The sequence below is a fragment of the Triticum dicoccoides genome, chromosome 7B, assembly GCF_002162155.2.
Source record: "Triticum dicoccoides isolate Atlit2015 ecotype Zavitan chromosome 7B, WEW_v2.0, whole genome shotgun sequence".
Classification (NCBI taxonomy): domain Eukaryota; kingdom Viridiplantae; phylum Streptophyta; class Magnoliopsida; order Poales; family Poaceae; genus Triticum; species Triticum dicoccoides.
In genome coordinates, this window is record NC_041393.1 from 516,114,156 (window position 1) to 516,121,665 (window position 7,510).

Here is a 7,510-nt window from a genome sequence, read left to right on the forward strand (position 1 = left end):
GGTGCGGCGGTGTGGGCGAAAGCCGAGAGGAGACTCAAGACCTAGATCTTGCACCCCAATCAACTCCATGAAAGATTTCCACTTGACTGAAAGCAACTTGCCATTTGTCATCCAAGTCAGTGTCCTGTCCTCATCAGTCCCGAGGTGAACCGTGGCATAGAATTGGGCCACAATATCAGCATCATAACCTTTGTTGAATTGCATGATCCCAAGAATCTTCAGTTGAGTGCACATCTGGAGAGCTTCACCAAAGTATTCAGGATCCTTCTCCATATGGTCGGTGTCGATGGAGTGCACGTTGACAAAAGAGGTTCTTCTTGGCTTTGAGAACATCAAAGAAGATGGCAAACTGGAACCTGTTCCAGAACGGACAGTTGACCAAAGTGGGATCTTGGTCTGCCTCATACGGGTTGCGGCGACGCCTTGCCCAGAACTCCTTGGCCGGCATTTCTGGCACGGTTTTGCCCGGCTTTGGCTTGACCCCAGGATTCTTCTGGAGTTGAGGTGGAGGTGAAGCACTTGAAGAACCTCCGGCAGACTCAGTGGTGCGGTAGCACTTGGACGTGGCACGACCGGGGTTGACCCAGCGAGCCTGATGCTCAGGAACCTCATCACCTGGAACCACACACAAGAACACGCAAACAACCAGAAAGAACGAGCATAAGCCACAAAACACGAGCAAAAAGATCACTGAGAGGTAAGAGCATGGTGGAAACTGGTAGAGGGCGGTAGTACCATGACCCGTGAGCGGTAGTACCGCTCAAAGCGGTAGTACCGCTCCAAGCGGTAGTACCGCTCCGGAGAGAGCGGTAGTACCGCTCGAGACGGGGAAACAGCAGTTTCCCACTGCCGTGGTCAGATCCGACACTACCGCCCTACCAAATTCAAAAATACTCCAACCAAACACCAATCCAAACTGTATAGAAGCATTCTCCATCCTACTCAAGCCTAGATCTGGCCAAAAATCTAGAGATGCAACTGCTATTGCCCCTAAGATGCTAGATTGGATATCTAGACAAGAAGAAAAAGGGAGCGGGGGCAATACTGGCATCCATGGCAAGAGGACAAGGTGGGGATCGACTCCACCGAAGGAAATGGAGAGGAACGCCCCGGAGAGGGAGATCCGCCGGAGCCCTCCCGCGGCGCCGGTTGCTGAAGAGAGAGGAACAGAGCAAGGGGGCGTGCGAATGGGTATGGGGGAGAAGAAACTCCCCCTGCCCCCGATATAACCCCCTGCCCGTGCCTCACAGTGGTAGTACCGCGCTGGAGAGCGGTAGTACCGCTCGGAGCGGTAGTACCGCTCGCCACCAGCGGTAGTACCGCTCAGCAACCAAAAGGCTTCTAGACAAGCGGCTAAAGCACCAAAGAGACGAGAAAGCAAGGCTAAGGGAAAGAGAAGACCAACAAGGCAACACACACACTAACAACGGTCTAGAACCCACTCTTACAAAAACAACCACACGAAACAGAGCGAGCTCTGGCCTCTCTCAAGAGAGGGCGGTGGCCGGAGCCACCTATGTTTGAGTCAATTGGTATGGCACCGCGAAGAATTATCCTTGGGCCCATGACCAAAACTCGTCTTTGAAGCACAAGTACCATAAAAAATGGCTAATTTGTAAAGAGTTGATCGTTTTATGCATAATGGGGGGAGAGAGAGTTCATTGAGAGAACAACACTCCCCCTATGTCCATGCCTACATCTAAGCTAGACAGCAAGTTGGGTGAGGTGGGGTGTGCAAGGGTTCAAGTCACATTACTCGAATCAATGATATTTAGCTCATGCCTTAACTCACGAAATCTTGCTTCATCCAAGGGCTTCGTGAAAATATCTGCAAGGTTATCATGAGTGTTGACATACTTGAGCTCGATCTCCCCTCGCCTAATGTGATCCCGGATGAAATGATACCGAATCTCAATATGCTTCGTCTTGAAGTGTTGCACCGGGTTGAGAGAAATCTTGATGGCACTTTCATTGTCACACCAAAGAGGCACTTTGTCACAAATGACACCGTATTCCTTTAAGGTTTGCCTCATCCATAAAAGTTGTGCACAACAACTACCGGCCGCCACATATTCCGCTTCGGTGGACGAGACAGATACACAACTTTGCTTTTTGGAAGACCAACTCACCAAAGAGCACCCAAGAAACTGGCACCCTCCGAAAGTGGACTTCCTATCCACTTTGTCTCCCGCCCAATCGGAATCCGTAAATCCTTCAAGTTTGAAGTTTGCCCCTCTTGGGTACCATAAGCCAAAGTTTGGGGTATGAGCCAAATATCGAAAGATTCGCTTTCCCGCCATATAGTGACTTTCCTTCGGTGCGGCTTGAAACCGTGCACACATCCCCACACTCAACATGATATCCGGTCTAGATGCACAAAGGTAAAGCAAAGAACCAATCATGGAGCGATATACCTTTTGATCCACCGCTTTACCATTGGGATCAATGTCAAGTTGGCACTTGGTGGGCATTGGAGTAGAAGCCGGCTTGACATCACTTAGCTTGAATCTTTTTAGCATGTCTTGAGTGTATTTGGCTTGGTTGATGAAGGTTCCTTCTCTTCCTTGTTTGATGTCAAAACTAAGGAAGAACTTCAACTCTCCCATCGAAGACATCTTGAACTTAGAGGTCATGAGAGCGGCAAATTCTTCATTGAAAGCTTTGTTAGGAGAACCAAAGATAATGTCATCAACATATAGTTGGCACACAAACAACTCCCCTTTGACCTTATTAGTAAAAGAGTGGGATCGATTAGCCCAACTTCAAATCCACGATCTTGTAACAACTCGGTAAGGTGGTCATACCACGCACTTGGGGCTTGTTTAAGGCCATAGAGTGCCTTATCGAGTTGATACACATGATCCGGGAAGTAAGGATCCTCGAACCCGCGGGGTTGCTTGACATAAACCAACTCATTAATGGGACCATTAAGAAAAGCACTTTTCACATCCATTTGTTGCAACTTAAAGTTGTGATGGGAAGCATAAGCAATCAACAAACGAATGGATTCAAGGCGAGCAACGGGAGAAAAGGTTTCACCGTAGTCGATACCCTCGACTTGGGAGTAGCCTTGTTGCAAATGATGTTCCCATGAGCATCTTGCTTGTTCTTGAAGATACACTTGGTTCCAATGATGTTATGGTTCCCCGAAGGCCTTGGCACCAATCTCCACACCTTGTTGTACTCGAAGTTGTTGAGTTCTTCATGCATGGCATTGAGCCAATCCGAGTCTTCGAGCGCCTCATAGACCTTATGGGGTTCAACACAAGAGACAAACGCATGATGTTCACAATAGTTTGCTAATTGTCTACGAGTGCTTACCCCCTTTCTTAGGCTTCCAACCACATTCTCCATGAGATGACCTTTGGTGGTGAGTTTGGAAGCAATCTTCGCGGCACGACGCTCTAATTCCTCCTCGGATGTGGAAGGAGGAGGGTTCACTTGATCATCTTGAGCGTCGTCATGAGCTTGTTCTTGATCTTGAGCTTGCTCATGATCTTGAACTTGCTCGAAGGGGAGAACTTTACCTTGGGCATCATGTGGAGGTTCACCACCATCTTGAGATTGATCTTGCCCTTGGTCTTGTTCCCGAGGTTGAGGGCCTACACTTTGTTCTTCGGAAGCGTGTGGGTCTTGAGTAGGTGAAGGCTCCACTAGAGTGGAGCATTGTCCTTCTCCTTCGTCCACAAGGGGTTCCTCAATGGGTAGAATATGACCAATACCCATTCTTCTTATGGCTTGGGGAGGAATTTCATCACCTACATCACAAGTACCACTTTCCTCCACTTGGGAGCCGTTATTTTCGTCAAACTCCATGTTACACGTCTCCTCAATGAGTCCGTTGGACTTGTTGAGAACACGGTAAGCATGAGAGTTTGTAGCATAACCAAAAAATATGCCCTCATGAGCTCTAGCCTCGAATTTAGACAAACGAACACCTTTCTTGAGAATGAAACACTTACACCCGAACACCCGGAAGTACTTGAGATTGGGCTTGTTCCCAGTGAGTATCTCATACGGAGTCTTGTTCAAGCCTTTGCGGAGATAGAGACAATTGGATGCATGACATGCAGTGTTGATGGCTTCGGCCCAAAAGTTGTATGGAGACTTGAACTCCGCCATCATGGTCCTTGCCGCATCCATCAACGTCCGGTTCTTCCTCTCCGCAACACCATTTTGTTGAGGGGTATATGGTGCAGAATATTGGTGCTTGATCCCCTCATCACTAAGAAACTCATCCAGGGTGTAGTTCTTGAACTCGGTGCCATTGTCACTTCTTATTGTCAAGATCTTCGCATTATGTTGACGTTGAGCTTCATTTGCAAAGTCGATGACGGTTTGTTGAGTCTCACTCTTCCTCTTGAAGAAGTATACCCAAGTGTATCTTGAATAATCATCCACAATCACCAAGCAATACTTTCTACCCCCAAGACTATCAAAGAATGGAGGCCCAAAGAGGTCCATGTGTAGGAGCTCCAAGGGTCTCTTCGAGTAGATGATAGTCGTGGGAGGGTGAGCCGTCTCATGAAGCTTTCCTTCGATACAAGCACTGCAAACACGATCTTTGGCAAAACTAACATTCGTTAGTCCATGAACATGGTCCCCCTTGAGAAGACTTTGCAAAGATCTCATATTGACGTGGGCTAAACGGCGATGCCAAAGCCATCCCACATCAACTTTAGCCATTAGGCATGTCGCGCTCTTAGTGGTTGCTCCAAAAAGTTAATCACATAGAGACTGTTCTCGACATGCCCAACAAAGGCTACTTTAAGAGTCTTGCTCCACAAGAGGGCCACGGTGTCAATATCAAAGAAGGTGGCAAAGCCCATGAGTGCAAGTTGACGAACGGAAAGTAAATTGAACGCAAGGGACTCAACAAGCATGACTTTCTCAATCGTTAGATCATGAGAAATGACAACCTTTCCAAGACCCAATACCTTAGAATGTGAGGCATCACCCCATTCAACATTGGTGGGAATAGATGGGATCTTGTGCACGTCCACCACCAAGTCCTTGCTCCCGGTCATATGATTTGTTGCTCCACTATCGAGCAACCATGATCCCCCACCGGAAGCAAACACCTACAAGAGATCAATGCTTGGTTTTAGGTACCCATTGAGTAATGGGTCCTTTGATGTTAGTAACAAGGGTCTTAGGAACCCAAATAGACCATTCAATGTACTCATAAGAAGAACCAACAAATTTAGCATAAACATGCCCATCACTAGCACGGCACAACACATAAGAGGGGTTAAAGTTGCCGGCTTTATTGGGAGAGATGGCTTTGCGCTCTTTGGCATCACCACTCTTCACATTGTTATTATTCTCCTTAGGAGCACCCTCTCCCTCCTTCACAAAGGTTTGCTTGAGTGGGGGAGGTCAATTGGTCTTGTTATTCTTCTCCTTGTTCTTCTTCTTGTTCTTGGACTTGGGTGAGAACCCAACTCCCTCCTTGCCCACAACTTCCTTTTGATTGCTCAAAAGGTCATTTAGGTTCTTCTCGCCTTGTATGCATGACACAAGACCTTTCTCGAGTTGTTCCTTCAACTTGACATTCTCCTCCACGAGATACACATGCTCAAAACATGGGTTAGTAGCATTTGCATTATCAATCAAGACCATGTGAGGAAATGTGGCCTTTTCCTTGGTTAGCTTAACTTGGAGTTGAGCATGAGACTCCTTGAGGTTTGCATGAGCACCTTTCAAGACCTTATGGGCCTTGTCAAGTACATCAAACTCCTCCTTGAGTCTAACATGATCAACCCCAAGTTTAGCCTTCTCGGAAGTTACAACACGAGACACAACAAGAGCATGATCAAGATCTTTCTTGAGTTTGGCATGGCCATCATTGTGTGACTCCTCAAGAGCCAAACGATGCCCACACTCTTCCTCAAGAGCATTAGATAGATCCGATATCTCATCGGCATAGTCACGACTATGACCTTCCATCTTAGAGATGGTTTCTTCGTGAGCCTCTATCATGTCATTGGCTTCACCAAGTTGTTCCAAGAGAGCAATGAAGTGCTTCTTGGATTTGCCCTTGAGATTACTCACGAAGGACTCAAATTCATTTACCTCCTCACTAGACCCCTTACCATTATCAAAGTCATCTGTTGAAGGAGGATTAGGAATAATGGTGGTTTTGATGTTGGGGGTTACCTTGTTGGTGGCCTTAGCCATGAGGCACTTGGCGGTGATGTTCTCGTTAGGTGAATCGAAGAGAGACACCCGGGGAGTTGTGACAATGGCAACGGATGCCATGACCATTGTTTCACTATCTTCATCATCATCGTCATACTCACGGTATTCTTCTTGAACCACCAACCCGCGAGTAGGAGTCTTCTTGGTGAAGTTTTTCTTGTTGGGGAAGGACTTGGCTTTGTCTTTTCGGATGAACTTGCCACCATTGTCTTCCCGCTTCTCGTAAGGACAGTCCGCAACGAAGTGGCTCACATTGCCACAGTTGAAACAAGTTCTAACTCATTGCTTGCCCTTGAGGCCACTTGAGTTGTTCTTGTTGAAGTTGGGTCTTGTATTCTTCTTACTCCAAAATTGTCTTGAGGCAAGAGCCATGTGCTCATGATAATCATACTTCGTGTCTTCGGGGTTGCTCTCCTCATCTTCCTCTTCTTCTTCTTCTTCCACAATAACCTTGGCCTTCAAGGCAAGATTGGGCTTCTTTGCCCTTTGAGAACGGAGCACCACATTGTCGGCGGTCTTGTCCAAGATGCTCATTGCAACAAACTCATCCAACACTTCACCTGAGGTCATGGAGTGGAAGTCCGGTCTTTGATGAATGACAGAGGACATGGCCTTGTTGTAGGGCATCATGGCATTGAGGAACTTGCGCTTGATCCAATTGTCATCCGTTTCCTTGCTCCCATGATCTCAGAGTGCAACCGCAAGTTTGGTCACTCTTCGAAAGAGCTCACGAGGTTCTTCATCTTCTTTCATTACAAACTCATCGGCTTCATCTTGCACCACTTCATAGTTGGAGCGTTGAATGCTAGCACTTCCTCGATAGAGAGACTCAACACATTTCCATGCTTCTTTGGCCATGACATGAGGTTGAAGATGAGGGAGATCTTCGGGAAGGATTGCATCTTGGATGATGAAGAGAGCACTCTCATTGAATTGATTGTCCACGTCTTCTCGAGGGGTGAAGTTGCTTGGGTCATAAGGATAGAAACCTTCTTCAATGATTCTCCAAAGGTTAGTATTCACATGTTTTAAATGACGCTTGAAGCGATAAACCCAAGAATCAAAATCTTCATGTTTCACATATTTAGGAGGAGGACCGGCATGATTCAAATGAGTAGAGGGGATCGGTCCTCTATACACTGGGGGTTCCACACGGGCAAAGATGCCAGTGCCATTTCTACCACTAGTAGAAGGACTCTTTTCACTGTTAGCTTCCCCCTTGTCGGAGGTAGCATCCGTCACCTTGTTAGTGGGATCACCACTTTCATCGGCGAGGTAGATAGTTTAAGTCCTTCTAGGAATTCAGAAA